General features: G+C 32.0%; 1 pseudogene; it reads left to right on the forward strand.

Moving 5' to 3' along the window:
- Positions 1 to 1,375: 1,375 nt before the first annotated feature.
- LOC111371111 lies at positions 1,376 to 3,626 on the forward strand (annotated as a pseudogene).
- Positions 3,627 to 22,800: the final 19,174 nt, after the last annotated feature.

The raw sequence follows: 22,800 nt of genomic DNA on the forward strand, positions 1-22,800 counted from the left end.
ATATGTATAATAGAACTCCACAAACCCCTTTAAGTTGTTGGACTTGGGTATGTATTTATAAAACAAGATTTAAATAAAATCATTGTTCAACTTAATTCCCACAAAAGAGTTCAAACTGGTGTCTAACAAAGAGCTTAAGAAATAAAAGGAAATAAATTCCTTGTTCAATTGGAATCCTTTTCTCACATGACTTTAGTTCTTCATCTTATATTATTTTTCAATTAAGTCCTCTTCATTCCAAAATCATAATTGTTGATCCAAGACAAGTTTCGAAGTTTACAATTTACTCCTCAAACTTTCCAATTATCGAATTTCACTCTCGAAACTTTATAATTTTTTATTGAATGCTCCATTAATATTTCCAATTGATCTCATGCAATCCGGTTAATATTCAATTGCTTGAAATAAACTTCAATTAAGTTCCAAATAACTTCTTTTATATAAATTGTATTTAAGTTGGGAATTTTCTACAATTATCATAATTTATACAAATTAAATAGATAATCGCTCAATTTATATATAATAAATTAAGAATAGAATTCCGAATAAGGGCATAAAATGCACTTATCAATAATACTAGATATTTCCAAGATTTCATGTTGTTAGCCTCTTCAAAAATACGATTATGGACTGTATTACGCCAACATGTGCACCACCACTCGAATCTCTCTCAAAGTAACTCTAGCCTCTACCAATAACCTCAAGACCATGATACCTATCCATTATACCTGAGCCATGTACTACAGTAGCCCTTGCTTATTTGGTCCTTCTCTACGTCCTTCTCTTGGATTAGTCGAATACTCTGTATTGTAACACTAAGCTCCCCACCATATTTTTGAAAAGAACACTAGTATTCACATATGATTTATTCTCTTTTGCATGCGTGTCTTTGCAGTTGTCACTATTTTATCGGTCATTTTTAGGTTATTCAAGTGCTTTCTTTTGAGGGCTTAAGTGTAATAAATTTCAAGTTTATCTTTATGGCAGTAGTTTAGAACTAGAATTATGCTACTTGAACAGAATTTTTGTATTGATAGGTGCATGCATCTATCGACTCATCTATACAAAATCATATTGGTACAAGTAGAATAATTCTTAGAGTTGACATGTCTCAATTATCCGAAAGGACAATCAAATCCTCCTTTTTCAAGTCCTAATTATCAGCTACCCTCAACAAGACCTCCTCTATTTGAACCCTTAACCCACTCCACACAATTCTTCAAACTGGAGATTATGTTGTCTCTGCCCTCTCTCTATTTATCTGTCTTCTGTCCTATTCTCATTCAAATCGCACAAATTCCATGGAAACACTTTGAAAGCTGCCCAACATTTCCATTTTCCAGTTTTATATAGACTCTTGATGAATCCTTGTAATCTTTGTATGCCACCACCAATGGATACTACTTTCGATGATCTATTTTCCGGTCGATGCATACTGGTAAATGGCCCTGTAATTGTTGGGGCAGGTCCATCAGGCTTATCAGTTGGTGCTGGCCTTAAACAAGAGGGGGTTCCATTTGTGATCCTTGAAAGAGCTAGCTGCATTGCCTCTTTATGGCAAAACTGGACCTATGATTGACTTGAACTTCATCTTCCAAAACAATTCTGCGAATTACCATACCATCCATTCCCAGAAAACTTCCCTGAATACCCCACGAAACACCAATTCACCGACTACCTTGAATCATATGTAAAAAAATTTGATATCAATCCTAGGCTCAATAAGTCAGTTCAATCTGCTAAATTAGATGAAACATGTGACTTATGGCGCGTTAGGACCCTTAGGAATGATGATCCGACTATAGAGTACATTTGGGTGGCTCGTGGTGGCGACTGGAGAAAATGCTGAAAAGGTTGTGCCCGAATTCGAAGGGTTGCAAGAATTTGGCGGCAGTGTTTTGCATGCTTGTGATTACAAAACAGGTGAGGCTTATCAAGGAAAGAATGTACCAGTTGTTGGCTGTGGAAATTCAGGAATGGAAGTTTCTCTTGATCTTTGCCACCATAATGCACTTCCATTAATGGTGGTTCGCGGCTCGGTCAGTCAATCTTGTCTTTCTTGTTTTTATCTCGAATACTTTACATACAGTGAACAAGATTTTAACATTTTTCCTAACTAAAATGCGTAGGTTCATATACTGCCGAGGGAAATTTTTGGGAAATCGACATTCGAGTTGTCAGTTAAACTAACGATGTGGTTGCCAATTTGGGTTGTGGATAAAACATTGCTAGCAGCTGCAAGATTAATCCTAGGAAATGTTGAAAAGTATGGGCTTAAGAGGCCATCCACTGGTCCTTTACAGCTCAAGAACACACAAGGGAAAACCCCTGTCCTGGATACAGGTGCTTTTAAACAGATTAGATCTGGTAAAATCAAGATTATCCTCAGAATTAGCAGGTTTTCAAGTGGGAAAGTTGAATTGGTCAACGGGCAATTCTTGAAATTGATTCTGTCATTTTGGCAACTGGGTATTGCAGCAATGTCCCATCTTGGTTAAAGGTTAGAATTTCCCCTCTCTCTCTCTCTCTCTCTCTCTCTCTCTCTCTCTCTCTCTATATATATATATATATATACTTGTGTGTGTTGTGGGGTGGGGGGAGGTTGAGTGGGCTGGGGTGGATTTATGTAACAGTTATGGAAGGTGGATGTTGCTAAATGTATATCAAGATTTGCATAATGTCCTGTGGCGCTTTATCATTTGTTGGTTTAAAATATAATCAATTTCATCCAATCTTTTCCCCACACATCATTTTTAGTAATCGCTTATATACCATTTTGATGTATAAGAATCAAAATCCTATGAAAGTAGTGTTCCTTGTAGATTCCATGTTCCCACGTCTGAATATAGTCACTAGTCAGGTTGGTGGGATATGTTCTAATTTGTATATAACTATTATTATCTTTATATTGGACTTAATTCAAAATTTTGACAATACTCTTCAATACTCTCGATATTCTACAATTAATGTACCAGACGTACAATATGAATACGATATTTTTTTCTCAATTAATTTTTGGGTTTTGCTACATGTATATCAAATTTTACATAATGGATTACATAATGCTACATGTCATGTTATCATTTGCCAATTTAAAACACAATCAAGTTTTTCATCCAATCATTTTTCCTCAACATCATTTTATGTAATACTTTATGTACATTTTTTATGTACAAACAGCATAATCCTTAATTTTTCTAGAAGAAAAAGATACTTTATTCTTTCATCCTTTTTCCTTCTCCCAATGCTTGTTGTTCAAATTTATTTTAATATAATCTAATAAGAGATGTACTTTTAGGTCGAGAATATCTGTTCAAGGATTCTTGTGTGGACATATTGTAACAAATAAATTCACTAAGTCAAGATTTTTTTTTTTATTATTTTCTTTTCATGTTATGCAGGAAAATGAGTTCTTTTCAAAAGATGGATTTCCCAAATCAAACCTACCAAATGGATGGAAAGGCAAAAGTGGGATATATGCAGTTGGTTTCTCAAGAAGAGGCCTCTCTGGTGCATCTTTGGATGCCATTAGAGTAGCCCAAGATATAAGCAAAATCTGGAAAAAAGAATTGTGTGCAATAAAAAGTGCAAATCCCATTTCTAATTTATGCCAAACAACCCTTTAGCTCATTAATTAAGAGTGTTTTCTTTAGGGCTTGTAGATTTGCTTAGACATGAAAAGAAGAAAGGTGACACTTGAATCAGAGCAGCCCTCTTCATAAAAGTTAGTCCCAAAATTTTTTTTTGGGCATTTTTGTACAAAAGGAAGATGAGGCTTTTCCATTTTTAGTGCCGAGGGATTTGTATAAATAAGTTTAGTTGTTCGACTAAAGTTAAGTATTTCTATTTCATTCTCTTAAGTTGGTCCATCTAGTATTTTCTTATTCTATGCTCAAAACATATAAAGCGCATAAAGCACATGATGTCAAATAGTACATATATCTTACTGTTGTCGTTCAGAACTTTACTCGCCAAAAAATCAAAGTATATTAAAATAATGAGCTACTTTTTCAAGTTTACAAACAGATATATTTAGCATTACAAATTTAGCTCTGACTTTTTACCGATTTATGGTCCCACTGAATTTGTTGAACCCCTTATCCATAATTCCCCAACGTTAATACTCTATTTAAATGTGAAATCGACTATACACTTTAACTTTTATTAAGTACATATAAAAGCTCTAGAGAGACCATGTTGCTTAGCACAAGCATAGCGCCAACAACATTAATGAAGAACGGTGGAGAATTGTTTTTTGGAGTCAAAATTGCAACATAATTGACAAATCGTGGGAACACAGGATACTCTTGGAATTCAGAAAAGGAAAAAAAAAAAAAAAGTCGTGCTTAAAATCAAATCAAATTGTTTCTATGCATGTACTTCACATTATACTCATTATTAAAATATTACAGATTGACTAAGAGGAAAAGTAAACAACTTTCTTTTGTTAATTTGAAAAATGTTTAAATACCAAGTACAAATGCCACATCATGGAAGTTTGCAAGATGTTATACTCGGTCCAAGATATTAAGTCTCTCTTTGATTTTGTTCAAAATCAAATCTTTTGTAAATTTTGATAAAATTGAAGGAATGTGCGGTTGCAAAGTTGATATAAGTTGTATGGTTGCAATTAATGGTTGACTTTAAATTAGATTTTTACCAATATTTTAGCTAAATCAACGAAGTAGTAAACGATTGCAATCGCGCAAATTGCGTAGAGAATGAGAAAACGTCAATATACTCACATGAAATATGTGTCTACTCAACTTTTTACTCATTTATGAAAAGTAGTAGTAACTTTCTTTTAGTAGTTTGAAATATGCTTAAATATCATGTGCAAATGCCACGATTGTAGAAAGTCAATTTCACCAAATATATAGATATCATAGGTTCCAAGGAACAATCTGATGGATAAGACCTTTCATTCCTAGGTGAAATCTCCCAAAATCTTTTCATCTTCTAAGTCAAAAACATACAACATTCATCTTTATTACTCAACTTTATCCATTTCTCCTAAATTCTAATTTCCAAACAAAAAGGTTAATCCCTTCAGTGTTATCTTCTTGTATGGTTTGAATTCTTGATTTTATTTGTTTAAAATTGAACTGCCTCATCAAAAAGCTATATGGTATCTCATCCCTTTTCAGTTATGAAAGTAATTCAATGCGCAAGGTAGTGCACTGATATGATAATTTTAAATAAATAAATATGTCCCTTCTTTAAACAACTTAGATTTTTAAATAAGGCAATTCAACACAGTACCAACGTAGATAAAGATACCAAGTATTGGCACCATCCATTTATGGCCCTGTCTATACATAGGAGCTTTGAAATGTAAATAACTAATTATGTTTACTTTCTAATAGCTTTCATTTTGGATGAAGCAATTCAATATTTCATATATCATTTTTACTTTTAGTTTCATTTCTTTTCCTTTCCCAGTTCTAATTTTATTACTTGTACCTTCACAACATATAGCTTGAAATTCTTCCCAAATTTCTAGATTTCTAAATTACAACATTCTCAACCCTAAAGGAACATTCTATGTGATCCCTATGATAAAACCTAGTTCACAATTTTCCAGTCCCTCCATGTTAAATTAGTTCAGATATCAACTGCAGAGATCAAACCTAAAATCTGCTCAACAAGCCCTAAGGGAGAGGATGACAAAAAATTATATCTAGCATGAATCAAGTTTCTTGATTGAGGATGAACAATAAAAATCGGAATGCTTATTCTCCATTTTCAAAGGGTGGGAAAAAAAGGGGGGAAGAGAGAATAGAAAAGTAATCCATACATGGGACAACCCATATGAGTTCCCATGCTGTTGATTCAACCATGCATAAAACCTTTATCTTGTTGTGTCCATTTAGATTTGAATCACCAACAGACACAAATATACCAAAGATTAAAAAAAAAAAAATGTAATTTTGGACCCATAGGTTGGGAGGGACCCTATGATCTTTCTCTGCGGGACGACACCCAGGAGAGAAAGGAATGCATTGGGACGGTAAACAAGAAAACTACATTTTGAAGATTGGAAGTAGTTATTAATTCACGATACAGAATGAAAACTTCATTCTCATTGAAACCAAATACTTTATTACCTAGATGGACATCAAAACCACAGCTCACACTCACCAACTTGCTCCATCAAAGTACGTTTTGAAATTTGCACTTCTATGAGCCAATAGTGACATGGAAGATTGTGGCTTACCAAAAAAAGACATGAAAAGTACAGTTATACTTGTGTCCTTTTCCATTGGAATTTTTGAGTTTCGAATTTTCTCTCCTTTATGACAAACTCTGCAAATGTCCTAGTTTGACACTGTTACCAAGAAAAGAAACACACATGGGGTGTTCACCAGGGGTGGACCCACATAGGGTCATGTGGGGTCAGATGACCCCACAAAATTTTGGGCTTTTTTTGTTTTTTTTTTTTTTCAAAAAATGGTTGTTTTAACTCGTTTTCGACCCACTTTAATACATACCAAATGAAAAACGAAATATTGCATTCTTCATATCATTTCTAAGCATTCATGGCCTAGTTTTTTGCTTCTTAATGGTGTACGAAATGATCGACCATAGCAAAAGATACGATGTATTAAATTTTTGACCCCACAACCCAAAACGGCTGAGTCCGCCCCTGGTGTTCACCAATTGTATCTCTACTTACTAATGAAGAAAACCCATTCCCTCATGTTGTGATGCACCTTCCATTCAATTTCAGTGTTTAACTAGTGGATTGTAGGCACTGTCCCAAAGGTGTCAAAAACGTGCCAGGCAGCCCGAAACCTTCAGGCACTGCATGACCCGGCACTACAGCCAAACATACCTAAAAAATAAAAATAAAAAAATAAAAATCTGCAAATTTATCCAAATGCAATTGTATGGGACCCGGCATCTGGCCAGATAAGGTTTACACTTCAACACTCTTCAATCTTCATATCCTAGTTCTGCAAGGCTCACAGAACAATGTGAGGCATAAGTTCTCATGGTACTCTTGTCCTCACCTGCTTTCAGTTATATCGGTATTCTACTAAAAGCTATACCAGCAATTCAGCAGGAATGAACAATTTCTTCGAGACGGGCAAAGTCAGAGTCATTTGGCTCGAAAGTTACAATAGGTGGCATCAGGATCTAAATTCACTATTCACTAGTCTGCAAAGAATCTATGAGCACAGAACTCTAAACTGTAAAGTTCGTCGTCACACAGAAAGTAACTGCTTTCAAATAGTTTTATAAACCTGCTTGAGAACAGTTAAAAGTAAGCCTTAAAATTTTACCCCTAACATCAATTGGAGTTACTTCAAATAATCAATGTTCATTAATTAATGTCAGAACAGCATCAAGCGCCAATTAATTCAATACATAACTCAAAGCATGATAAACTATTAATGAAATTCAATAGCGGCATATAATAAAATCTTTGAATAGCATGTACAAGAGCAAAGATCAAATCCACTTCATCAAGGAAGCTCGCATGCGTGGGCAGAAAGGCATCAAATTTAACATACATATCTCTTCCCAATATCTCATGCAAAATTAGAGATTATTGCTCCAATAAAATCAGATGATTTCATACTATTTATACTGATGAAGGAAGAAACAAAAGCCTAAAATCCCTACGGAAATTTTATGACCACGTAAATATTAGACATTAAACAAATATGTCAAGTTATAGGTTTCATGTACAAGAACAAGCAGGCTATTTCCAGCTTTCATTCCCCAAAATTTTCATTTGGAAGAAACCATCTGATCAATTTCACCATTTTGGTTGTACATAGACACAATTTTCTTCACATACGATGGAATATGCCTATCAGCTCTGCACCCATAAATGTTAAATAAGCACACAAACATCTTTGTTCTTCACCAGTTACAACTATTTCGAGTATTCATACTGGAAGCATACCTTTGTTTACAACTAGTTAAATGATGGTCACTAAATTGCATGCACTGTGAGATGATATTTAGTTGAGGTCATAAAATGGAATTTAGACCAACGTCCAATGGAGAGGAATAATAACTCGAAAACAAAAAGCTAAACAAAAGAGTCACAGTCGAATAAGATACATGAAAAGTGTGTAATTGCATCCTATGGACTCAAGAAATATGTTAGGCCAATTGAAGGTCACACATGAAATAGATTACGTGGTTAGAAAGAGGTCACCAAGAATACATGCACTGGGAGATAGCTGATGTTAAAATGACCGCTAATACTTAGGTCGTACCATGGTTGGATGAAAGACATTAAGTAACAAGGATTTAGGACATTTGAGCGTTATGAGTGTTCATTTTGAAATAAAAGTCACAACTAGTTACTTGAAGGCCACTAAACTGCATAATATTTTTAGTTTAAATTGAATGTTGAGGTCACACATGGAAATTATAGTTACAACTATATATCTGAATTCAGATTTAAATTTCCCATTATTTTATTTCATGTAAATTTGCTTTCGAGTTTAGATTTTTCACAATTATTTTCAGGTTAGAGTGCACATGCCATATGATTATTTAAATTAATTTAGTAAAAAACAATTAGGGTTTTCTTTCATAGGTTCATGTGATCACACGAGATTGACTATTCATAACATATTTTATTTTTCAGTTATTGCAGTTTTTGGTTGAGTTGCATTACAATATGCCTTAATAACAATTACAATGGTACAATGATCTGAACCATGTTCTTGGGTAATTAATTAAGCAGAAATTTAGGGTTTGACTCATTGGGTGAATGTGGGCATTTATTATGCTTAGAGACTCTAAATTTTATGAAACATGAAATCTATTGAATTGCTTGAAAACCAAGTTTGAAATCTATTGAAATGCATGAAAAAAAAATACTAAGTTTGAAATCATAATACATTGAACTCAAAGAATTGGGAATTTTGTGTCAAAGGAAACATTACTTGAGAATTTTAGGAGTACACTTTGGACGTGTTTTGTATGTTGAATTATATTGAACAAACAAATTATGTGACAAGTCCACTTTGTGCGCTCATCTAAAAATTATGCATATCTTTGGGGCAATTAATTTCAAATTTGAATTAAAAATATGAATGTTGTAACTATATACTTGAATTGACCCAGGCACAATATTTAAAAAAAAAAAAAAAAAGGATCTGACGTTTGTCCTTTTCTATTTTGAAATATGAAAATTTCCTTGCTTGAGAATATTGAATGTAACAAGTTAGGAGTATCATGGTCTTTCCCTCAAAATTTTTAATTGACGGTAGATAAAGCAGTCAAAAATGGTTGCCATAGTGGTTCTCGTTGATTGTATAACGGTCGGATTCTTAATTATGTTTTTGGGAGGAGGGCGCCCAAACAGTGGCTATATGGTTTAACCACACCAAGCACGCCTTTTATATTCATAGTCAGAAAATTTTATCCTGGAAGTTTCAAGTATGTAACCTTACTTTCTAACTCTTCTAGCCATCCACATGTATTTTGACATTCGTGAGACTTTTTTTCTAATTTATTCTCAACCCCACATTGGATTGTTTGAGCCCCATTTTTCTAGAAAAATGTATTTTGAAATAGTGTTATAATAGAAAATATGTGGTTAAAAAATAAAGAAAAATTTAATATTATTTTATTGAAAAAGTGTGGTTGAAATGATGTCAAATCACTATTAAAGAATATGTTTTGATGAAAAAAATTGGGCTCAAACAAGGGCTCCGTAAGACTTATAAACCTTTCAATCTTATATATATTTGACTAATTTTTATAAAAATCTACTAAAAATTTTATTTTTGTCCAAACTAAATAGGGGTTATGTCCAAATCCAGAATAACTCTGAAATTGCTCAATCTCTACTAAAAAGTGTAAATATTAGCTTTTTAAGACATGTTTAGCCCTTGTTTGATTCCCATTTTAAGTGAAAGAATGCATTTTTAAATAGTGATGGATGGAGAATGTGTGGTTAAAAATTAAGAAAAAATTTTGGATTTGCGTGTAATATTATTTTATTGAAGAATGTGTGGTTGAAAATGAATTTTGAAAAAATGAATTTTTGGAAGAATGAGAATCAAACAAGTGCTTAATATGAAAGTTGATTATCGTGTATAACATGAAGACAAATAAATTTTTGTATCTAGCATTTCATCTAAAATTATAATTTAACATATTAGACATGTCATACGATGCTCCTTTCATGTCCGCACTAAGTTAAAAGTATGCACCAAACGAAGAAATCAAGATATATTGTCGAGGCTTTATTTATTATTCTTCATGCTTAAAAAATATAAGCCACACATGTGGTTTCAAGCCTAATAATAATCTATTTGACTTTTCAATATGTTGAACTCGACAAATTAACACACACACAAGATAAAGATGTAAAAAAGTCAATGTTATACCATTAAAAAATATATATATTTAACATTATTGCAATTTAACATCATTCCACATTTTAACGAAGGGAAAAAATGATATATTCAATTAAATGTAGAAATATAAGTTTTATGGTCAATGTCACCTAAAATGATAACTATCACCATTAGTAAAGTAATATCATTACTTATTTTGTTTAATAACTCCAAATTTTTACGTAAATTGATGCTAAACACCAATAGTACTATATATTAGTTATACATTAAAACCGTCAAATCTAATTTGCTAAACATTTGTAATTAAATATAACTTACCAAAGTAACCACTTGGATTTGATAATACGACTTTTACCCTTTTCTTGATTATTATGCCACATGCAAGCACCACTACTTCTTAGCCCATTGCTGACTAAAAAATTAATTTACTTTTTTTTTTTTTTGAAGTGTATATATATATATATATAAAGAAAAAATATTCGTAAGCCATAAAGACTCAGAAACTATTTTTCTTAGCTTTTCTTTAGTAAACAATTATGTATTATGATACGTTGGGCTCAGTGCGATTAACAAGGCCAAAAAATAGATGCACGAGAAATATTTGTTCATTGCATGTCATATCAGATAATACGAAACCACCTTTAACAATGTGCTTGGGAAAATAATGTGAATATTAACCATAAAGTACATAAACTTGTAGTTCTTCCATGTGACCTTCCTTTAAATTTGAATTTTTTATCTATTATTATTATTATTTTTTTTTATAATGGAGGAATCTACAGCTGCTACCCTTCGGTGCACACCGGGTAAATAAGCTTTAGCCTAGCTTAATTGGGCTGACACCATTTAGAAACCAATTCGATAAAAAAAAATTCCTAAATCGTGAAAGAGTAAACACGAATAAAAACATATATTAATATTTGAAAAATAGAGAACACGTAGAAATAATCAAGACTCTGCCTTTTTTGTTGACCTTCGTAACATTAACCTCGTGTTTTTCAACTATTATTTGGGAAATTAAAGAGTTTTGAATAGTATTTTTTGGAAAATGTGTGGTTAAAAAATAAAGGAACTTTATTGTTTTTTTGTAGAATATTTTATTGTGTAAATATGTGATTGAAAATAAATATATATAGAAAAAAGAGTGAAGATAATGGTGATCAAACATGGGCTAAAATAAACTTAGTAAATGATATTAATCATGTGAAAATGAGACAAATTATATTATCATCAATTATTGATAAAAAAAAGTCAAATGTCAATAATAATAATAATAATGATGATGATGCAACAATTCTTGAAAAATAAAGATTAAGAAATGATCTGTTAGTAAATGATTACTAGGTTAATAATGTTTTTTGAGAAAATTTGAAAAACGAAAAAAGGGTGACATAATAAAAGGCAAAAGGAGTTGGGAAATTTTCTTATTTCTCTCCAAAATATGGAAGTTCTAGCAGTAGAGTTTCAGTAATAAAATGCGTGACCGTGCTGTAAAAGCATCTCTTGATAAAGCTATCGATAGTTTCGGACGTAAGTCGATTGTAGTGGTCACTTTCGTCATGAATGTCAAGTTGAAAATTTTATGCTTACTGATGTTTTGGCATTTAGCAGTATTTCTTACTATTTTCTTTAAGCAAAATGGCAATCGTTTATATATAATATTTAAAAATAGATTTCAATAATTTGAACATTATAAATCAAAATAACATTTAACCTCGAAACTAAATAAACTTTATAAATGATAATGATCCTGTGAAAAAAAAAAAATTATCACTGATTACTGATCAGAAAAAGCCAAATAAAAAATAACAATGCGACAGTTCTTGAGAAATAAAGATTAAAAAATTGAAAAAAGGGTGACAAGGGTTTGAAAGATAATAATTAAGAAAAATGTATATACAGAGAAAATGTTTTTAATTCAAGATCATATAGGAAAGCAGTGTTTTGATTTCCAAAGGAGATAGATCTTTTCTAGATTAACGAAATTACAGAATTCCTACCACTTAAGTCCTTGTGATAAAACCCAAATGTCATGAACAACAAAGAAAAGACTGAATAATTTCGTTACCAATTTGTTGTGATTATAGACGTGAAAAGAATATGACACAATATTAAATAGTTGTTTACAAACTCAAGAATAAAATAATTGGCAGGGGAATGAAGATTTCATTAAAATATGGAGAAAGAATTAAAATGATTTTATGTTTTGATTTGTCTACAAAATATATAAGGGATATTTCAAGTCTAAATGTAGAGCTGCAGATGGAAAGTAACTCTAAAACACGTCAAAATGCGGAAAAAGAACATGCACCGAATGAATATTGTGCACAATTGTTGGGCTAGTGCCAGACAGGTGCCAAATTCACTGCTTTGGACGCTTGAGCGCCAAACAAGCATAATTACCTCTAAAAAGTCCTCTCAAATCAATATCTTGATCCCTTCAAGTGCAACATATTCTAAATCTCAATTGAGCTTTCAAATTTAACTTCAACTAGAATTTACCAAATAGACTTCGAATAAGATTCCAAAAGCATTCCAACAAATAGATTGCTTCTTAGTGTCGACTTTAATTAAATTCTCAATCATCTTCAAAATAGAATTTGAGTCACATCCTAATTCTAATAAATACCACCTTAACACGAATTCTACTGCAATGAGTAAATTTCAAAAATTCTTCTCTGGTGACATATTCTTGGAAATATTCTCCACCTCTACCACAAAACCAATGGGTTCAAACTCAGAAACCCGAGTGATCAAAATTCCAAGAACACCCTTGGAAACCAAAGGTTCAAATCATGAACAACAAAATCAAACATGATTAACAATCACCAAATAAGGCTGAAACAAGTCCTGAAACAGAAACATCACAAAATGCTTCAACTAGAGGATCTTTGCTAAAATCACCACCTTAAACTACGAACAAAGCTGAATTAATTGAATCGGCATCTTTGTACCAATGTGGAGATATATTCTGAAAAAGGGGCCTGTTTCGAAAATTTGAATAGGTGGGACCTCTGTTAATAGCAGAAAAGTGGAACTATCCATAACTTTCAAATTTACGTGTATTGGTCAAAGTATACCCCAAACAAAACTATGACGATATTGAACCAAACTCACAATCCACTTGAGCTCCAAATTTATGCTGATTGACCTTCAAAGATTTTGTAGAATCTTGAAAGACATTTAATCGGGACTTTTTCTATCCTTGTAATACAATATAAGCACCCTTACAAACTTTCAAGACTTTACCTTTACCAATGAATTTGTACCCTTTCAAGTTAAGAGTACTTAAGGTGATAATAATTTTCTTCAAATCAAGAATATGCGCATTGCATCAAGTGTTTTTAAACTTCCATCAATCAGCATAATTCTAACCTTTCCTATACCGGCTATTCGACAAGGCGTATTATTATCTGTTACGACAAAACATTTGGAAACTTCTTCATATGTTGTAAATGAATCTAGATTGGGACACACATAAAAAATGCAAGTAGTATCAAGAATCCATTCCTTTTCAAGTTTTGAATAGCCATAAGAAATACCCTAAAGATCTCCATCATTGTGAAATGTCTCTCCAATACTAGCTTCACTCGAAGTAGCTAATTGCTTTCCATTCTGATTAGTTGCAGCCAATTTTTCTTTATTCTGTAACTTTTAACAATCCTTAACCAAGTGCCCATTCTTTTGGCAGTAAGTACAAATTTTATTTGTGAAGTTAAACTTTAATTTGTCCCTTCCAAAACGACCATCAACAATAGAACCATTTCCATGAGCCTTAATTCAAATGAGATGTTTCATCTTCTCCGTGGAATAAAGAGCATCATAAACATCTTCAATGGTAAGATTATCACCATTATATAGGATCGTGTCTCTAAACGACATATATGAATTGGACAACAAGCACAATAAAATCAAACCCAAATCTTTGTCATCAAATTTAACGTCCAAAGTTTCAAGATCAGGGACAATTTTCTTCAACACAACTAGATGGTCTTCAAAAGATTTACTTTCTGCTATACGGTGAGAATAAATGCCCTACTCCAAGAGCAATTTGCTATTAAGACTTTTCTTCATGTACAATTGCTCTAATCTTAATCATAATGCCATGACGGCCTTCTCCTTCAAAATGTCTTGAAGAATGTTATTCGAAAGATGAAGATGGATTTATAATAGGGCATTCTAATCGCTATGTTGTTTCTTCTCCCGATTTCAAATTGTAAGCATCTTTTTAAATTTTAACAATGCATCGTCCAAATCCATCTGAGGAAGTATTGCTCTCATCTTTACCTGTCACAATGAAAATTTTGTGGTGCGATCCAAAAGCGAAATATCATGTTTCATGGTTGCCATCCCAAAAATAAAATCTCCCTAGGAGTAAGACCTTAACTCTAATACCAGTTTGTTATGAACAACCAAAATATATCGAATAATTTTGATACCAAATTGTTATATATAGGGGATGTTTGCCCTAAATAGAGTTATAGATGGAAAGTAATATTCAAAACACGTCAAAATGGAAAAATGGACCTGACTTGGATGATTATGACATGCGGGAGCTAGTTTCACTGCTTTGGGCGCTCAAGCGCTAGGCAAACATATTTATGCCAAAAAGCCCTACCTGGTCGATATCTTGATTTCTTCAAGTGCAACACAAATTTCGACTCCCAATTAGACTTCCAAATAGAAGTTCAACTAGAATTTTCAAAATAGACTTCGAATAGGATTTAAAAAAAAAAAATTCCAACAATCAATCATCTTCAAAATAAAATTCGGTCACACTCTAATTCTAACAACAAACATTCTCTTAACTTAGTTTATGTATATATTTTGTTACGATTCTTAATGAATTTTGACATTGAATTTGTTGGAGTGCATCAGCAAAAGTACCTCGAACTTCTAACTTTTTGGATTACAAGCTTTCAACTTTTAATTTCAAGAATTTGATGCTTCAAACCTCCGAGTCTTATATGGTATTTCCAAAGTCAACACCAGTCAGTGGGCACCTTCTTTCAATTAAATCAATAAATTAATTTTTGAACTGGACAACTAAATAAAGTAAGGAAAATAATTTTTTTCTCTCTTTTTCTCCTTCTAAATTTGAACACTATGAAATTATGTATTATGATTGCTGTACAATTTCATAGAATGCCTAGTTTCCATCTAATCTCTATTTATAGAGAGAGAATAGCTACAATCGTTGTATAATAATAATTCCACATTTAAATAAGAGTTCTAATTAAAATTCAAGTAAGAGTTTTAATTAAAATTCAAATCCAATTATTTTACATTTAATTACATGTATAGTCCTAGAACTTTAATTATAATTATAATTAAGTTTATAGCATTTATAGTAATTACAACTAAGTATAAAACTTTATTATAATTACAATTAAACTCAAAATTATTATAATTATCGTAATTAAGTTTCGATACTTCATAAAGCTACCACATGGACCTAATCGGACATATATGATCCAAGTTCCAATAATTAGATAATGTCTAGTCGACCCAAATGATTAGCTTTTGCTTTTTCCATTAAAGGTAAAGACTGCACTCTTGGAATATATAAGATCACAGAAGCTAATAAATCAATAATACTTTCCTTGAACCTGCCGTATATATATTTTATCTTAGTATGAGATTCGATAATTAGATATGAACATAAATTACCTTTTTACCCTTATAATTATTCTCACTATCTTAAGTACCATTTCAATGGTCCTGTGAACTAATCACAGATGTCAAAGTTTAGTCATCGCTAAACACTGAGTTGAGATTTTAATCATTCAAGAGAAAATACTTAATTAGTCACTCTACCTATTGTTGAACTCATGTTCTCTATTCTATTCATTCTCAAGTTCCCAACTCATCGAGATATTTGACCAATCAAATTGATCACATCCTTGATAAATCAAAAAACCATAAAATCACGAAAAAAATATACATAGTCATGTCAAGAGATTTAAATTAAATACACAATGGTCAAGTGGAATTTAATTCTTCGCACAATCATGCTATAGAATTAAACTCGACACGTAATTAGTTTAATACACTCCAAGTGTACTAGTGTCACCTTTAACTATTTTTATGATAATGACAAATCATAGACTTGAAAAATAAATCAGTCGACACTACAACCTTCCATTACAAGGTTGTAGGCACTTTAATTCGCATGCTCAATATAAATATGTGTCATAAATAAATAAAGCCACAATTTATTTATTATAAGTTATTATTTTATCATAGCAAAATATACTATATGAGCACACAACCCAAGAGAATTATGGTGAGATGTCATAATATAAAGAATTATCTCTTCTCATAAAAATTGATTAAATAGACATTTTTTTCTTTTTTTTTTCTTGAGAAATATGATAATAATTCGTGCAATTTTGTATCATGTATTAAATATAAATGGTATAGAAATGATCTTCTGTCCACGATGGGGAGGAGATATAATATCCCCCTGCTGAAGTGGCATTATCACGTGGGCAAATCCTATCTTTTTACTTTTAGAAAGTCAAAAAAATACGATTCGATTGTTGATGTGGTGACACCAAGCCAACGTTAGGCAATTGTTATCTTTTCCACTGTAGTCAAGAATTAGCTCTAATAAATTATGTATGAACAAATATTTTAGGTGTTATAAGTAACAAAATTATTGAAAATAATTTGCGGTACGATTTCTTTTTAGCTAAACTTTTTACCACCACTTTAGCGGGTTTCATTATCTAAAATACTAATCATACATTTAAGTATGAATACAAAAATGTTTGAAGATCATTTAAAGGTCGTTCTTCATTCCCGTAGTTGGTTTTATTTCTTTACGTTGAACAATGTAAACATTGGTTGAGATACTTCCAAAAATTAATTCAACATCTTCAACTCTAATTAAGAGTTGTACAAAGATATTATTGATCTCTTTACAAACAATCGATGAGTGTCCATCTAAGTAGGATAGAAAAAATAAATTATTAGTAGCGTGGACAGTGAAAACTATTTTCCCAAAAATGTAAAGTGTAATAAAAGAGTGGTCCAAAAGTGCACAAAAGGTTGGTAAAAGAATTTGATGCTACTAGTATATATTTTCCAAATAAAGTCACTATGTTTTATAGATTTATAGGGATGCTTAGATTAACTTTACAAACTCATTATATGCTTTGATTAAATTTTATAATTAGTATTTGGCATGGTTTGAATCCATAATTTACCAAGGAAATGTTAGACTGAAAATCGATCCTAAAAGATTATGTGAAAGCAAATTGGATCGAAAAACTAAAAATTCCACGAATCGAATTCATACCTCCAGCCATTTATATTGTTCCAAACGCTCTCTTTCTTTCTGGTAATGGCATTTTCAAGCTCTCAACACTCTAATTTGATAGTGTGTCTTGTGTTTTGGCTGGTTGAGCTTGGGGAACAAAATCCATCTATATATATAGCCAAATTTCCATCAAATTATGGCTATTGTTATCTTCCAATCAATGGAGAATTGAAACCCCATGAATGTTGTTTGTAAATGTTGAAAACTGAATAATGAATGTGGACCATCACTTGTCTGTTGAAGAAATGGGAATGGATAGATGGACAGTTACATTCTCCTACTTGGTCCATGCATTCAACCCAATGTTTCAACTTAATCCCATCAATTGTCTTTCTTAATAAACAAACATATGAATCATGGCAATGAGTTCTCTAATAATGAGTATCATCTTCTATGTATTATGATGCATTTAGTTTCCCAAGAATTTTTCTGTATATGGTAACAATACTTAATGAAAAGACCATACGTCTTATTCTTGGTCCTACAAAGATATAATCTCTCAAATAAATAAAAACGCGCATTAATATGAGAAAATATCACAGCAAATAAGAGCTTTGTACAAAATATGTATATACCATTACATATTGGAACTAAGTCCCATTTTCTCTACATGATCCTTGAATCTTAATGTGGCATGCCTTTAGTCAAAGGATCAGCGATCATTAATTTAGTGCTTACGTGCTCAATGACCACTTTCTTTTTTTTAATACGTTCCCTTATGGCTAAATACTTAATATCGATATATTTAGTTTGAATACTACTTTTGCTATTCTTAGCCATAAAGATAGCAGCTAAATTATCACAGTAAATTATTAATGGCCTAGAAATAGAATCCATAATTCTAAGACCAGATACGAAACTCTTGATACATACACCATGCAAAGTAGCCCCAAAATAAGAAACGAACTCGGCTTCCATAGTGGAAATATGGTATTCCTCCATGATATAGCTTCACCAGCCATCATAAAAATATACCCTGGTGTTGATTTACGTAAATCAACACATCCAGCAAACTCTGAATCTGAGTATCCATTCACTTTCAGATTATCTGTCCATTTATACATAAGCATGTAATTTTTTGGTTCCTTGAAGGTACTGCATTACTTTCTTTGATACTCTCCAGTGGTCCATATCTGGATTACTTTGATATCGTCCTAACATTTCTATAGCGAATGCGATGTCAGGTCTTGTGCAGACTTAAGCATACATCTGACTTTCGACAACAGAAGCATATGAAATGTTCTTCATTTGTTCCCTTTCTAGATCATTTTTTGGGCATCGGCTCAAATTGAACCTATCACCCTTACAATGGGAGCTACACTTAGTGAACAATCATTCATCCAGAATCTCTATAAAACTTTGTTGATATATGTTTCTTGAGACAAATCCAAAATACCTCGTAATCTGTCTTTATGAATCTTAATGCCAATGACATAAGATGCCTCATCCATATCATTCATATCGAAATGTTTGAAGAGAAATTGTTTTACCTCATGCAACAAACCTTTATCATTGGTTGCAAGTAAAATATCATCTACGTATAAAACAAGAAAAAAAGATCTTACTCCCACTAACCTTCTGATATATACATTGATCTATGTGATTTTCAACAAATCTAAATGAAGAAATTACTCCATGGAATTTTAAATACCATTGATAGGATGCTTGTTTCAGACCGTATATAGACTTCTTAAGCTTACATACCAAGTGCTCACATCATTAGAGAAAAATCATGTAGGTTGTTTCGTATAAACCTCCACCTTTAAATCTCAATGTTTTTTGCATCCATTTGTTGTAACTCAAGGTCAAATTGGGCTACCAGTGCCAAAATAATACGTAGAGAATCTTTCTTAAATACTGGAGAGAAGGTCTCTATGTAATCGATTTCCTCCTTTAGAGTGAATTCCATAGTGACAAGTCTTGCCTTGTATCTCTCAATATTGCCTAATGAGTCATTCTTAGTCTTAAAGATCCATTTACAGTCAATAGCTTTGGCACCACTAGGCAACTCAACAAGATTCTAGACTTCATTGCTCTTCATGGAACTCATCTCTTCCTTTATGGCACTATATCATAATTTTGACATTTTACAACTCATGGCCTATGAAAATGATTCGGGATTATGGTCAAGTTCTAGTAGATACACTTCATAATCACTAGGAATTGTTATCCTTTTGGTTCTAGTAGATATTCTTAACGTTGTACCATCATCTTCCTGATAAGCTCAAGGTTAAACTATTTGTTGTAGAGGTTTTGGCAATTTCTGAATTACCTGATCTACTTGAACATTGTCAGTAGCTTGTGAAATTTCAATGATTGGTTGTTCGGCACCTGTTTATACTTGAGGATGTTGTGAACTATAATCAATTTGTCATTTGAGATGGGAGGTTGAGATTCCAAATGATCATGCTCAAGAACTTTGTTCTTGGTTAGATCGCTCCTATTAATCGAATCATTCTCAAGAAACTTAACATTTCTTGATTTCACCATCATAGTGCTGTGAGATGTACAGTAAAATCTGTGTCCTTTAGACCTTTCAGCATATGCAATGAACTACCCACTAATAGTCATGTTGTCCAACTTCTTTTCTTGTGGGTTAAAGATCCTCACTTCAAACGGACATCCCCAAACATGCATATGTCGCAAACTTGGTTTCCAACCTTTCAATAATTCAAATGGTGTATTTGGGATAGCCTTAGTTGGAACTCAATTTTAACATATCCACTGCCGCCTTAAGTGCTTCAGTCCACAAGAATTTAGGAAGATTGGAGCTACTAAGCATACTTAGCACCATGTCCAATAATGTTCTATTTCTCCTTTCTACTACATCATTCTGGTCTAGTAAACCAAGCATGGTGTATTGGGCAACTATTCCATACATTTGAAGAAACTTATTGAATGGACCAGGCGCTTGTCTATCTTGTGTGTATTTACCATAATATTCTCCACCTCTATCTGACCTTACGATCTTAATCTACTTCTCATATTATTTCTCTACTTCAACCTTAAAGGTTTTGAAGGCATATAATACTTTGTTCTTATTATGAAGCAAGAGATATATATTGCAAGTAATCATCAATAAAGATGAAAAAGTATTTCTGACCATGTAAATCCTATCTGGACTACATTTATCAGTATGTATGATTTTTAATATGTCCGAACTCCTACTGATACCTTTCTTGGACTTGCTGGTCAGCTTTCCCTTAATGCAATCCATACATATGTCAAAATCAGTTAAATTTAGAGTACTAAGTATCACATCATTCACTAATCTTTCGATTCTATCTATAGAGATATATCCTAATTTTTTACGCCACAACAAGGATGAGTCTTCGTTGATATTACACCGTTTAATGCCAATATGAACATGCGTTGAACTATAAATAATATTATTTTGTAAATTAATACAATAAAGACCATCAGAAAAAGTACCATTCCCAACACAGCTAGAATTATATAATAAACTAAATGACATGTTTGAAAAATTAAAGGAATATTCCAAGGGTACAAGTCTAGAAACGGAAATCAAGTATTGTGAAAAACTTAGAACATAAAAGGTCCTATATAATTTCAAAACAAAATGACTACTTAAAGTTAAATTGCATGTTCCTATAGCCTCCACACGTGAGCCAATCTTTCTTCAGGATACGATATTTTGCACACTTTTCACCGACTTCCTTAGGTTTTGCATACCCTGCAAAGAGTTTGCAACATGGGTTGTAAACCCAGTGTTAATCTACCAGGTGTTAATATTTACATTAACTATATTAGATTCATAACAGACAAATGAGGTTGGATTACCTTTATCCTCAAGCCATTTCTTGAATTTGGTGTAATCTTTCTTCACGTGTCGTTTCTCTTTACAGAAGTAACACTTGGCCTCTTTCTTAATATCAACTTGGGTTGGGATTTTACCTTTCCCTTTCTGATTGGCTTGAGTCTTCCTCTTCCCACTGGTTGTAGTCAGTATTGCACTTTCACCTTGTTCCATTATTGGTCTCCCTTCTTCTTGAATACACAGTCATTAATTCATTAATTGACCATTAATTTTTATGTGTGTTATATGAGATTTTGAAAGGTCCGTACTCTTGTAGGAGACTATTCAAGAAGCAGTGCACAATAAAGGATTCAGACATCTCAATCTCAAGTTTCTTAAGTTGAGCCGTAATGTCTCTCATTTGCATGATGTGCTTGCGCTCACCTTTCACATTGGTGAGTCTTAAGGATGAAAACTTCATTATAAGGATGCTTACCAGTGCCTTATCTGAAGTGACGAATTGGTCATCTATGGCCTTTATCAAGTCCCGAATCTAGTCATGCTAATCGATGGAACAACGTATATCAACATAAATTTTAGTTTTCATGAACATCACGTTGAAGTGATTAGATCGCTCCCATTTTTCATAAAGCGCGATGACTGCAGCAGTGCTAGTTTGGTGATTTTAGGTAGTTCGTCTTTCCTCATAGCATAAGCAATATCCATCCATCCTAAATGGAGAAGAATTCTCTTTTTCTATACTTTATAGTTGTCACCCTTTAATTCAGGAATATCACAATGAATATTAGAGAAATCGGCAGGTTGTAAAGTTGCATAGTATTAAAATTCTTATGTTAAATTGAGGCTAAATTGAATAGATTGTATGTTTTACCAATGTAAATCATGCTGAAATTGAATATAATGACATAAAAATTGCTTGTGGGCTAAATTTTTAATTCAATTATTCCTTATGACAAAATTATCAAATTATGCAATTAATTCATAATTTGTTTATTATGAAAACAATTTGATATTCTATTCCAAAGAATGTTTATAATAAAACTATCAAATTATATACTTATTCATAATTCTTGTGGGTAAATTATTAGATAATTTAATATTTTATTCTAATTAATTATATAAATATAACAAAAATTCCTATGAGATAAAATTCATTATATTAAGTATAACTAGTTACAATCTAACGTCTTTAATCCTTATGTGATTCCAATCTTAATATATAATTTCATTTAATTAAAGATTTTGTAGCTAATTCTTAAATAAATAAAATTATACTAATCACTAGACATTATTCTTTAATGCATAAACAATCAATTTAATATGAAAATAATTTAAATAGCATAATTAAAACCGACATGTTATGA

Source organism: Olea europaea, chromosome 22 (genome assembly GCF_002742605.1).
Source record: "Olea europaea var. sylvestris chromosome 22, O_europaea_v1, whole genome shotgun sequence".
NCBI lineage: Eukaryota > Viridiplantae > Streptophyta > Magnoliopsida > Lamiales > Oleaceae > Olea > Olea europaea.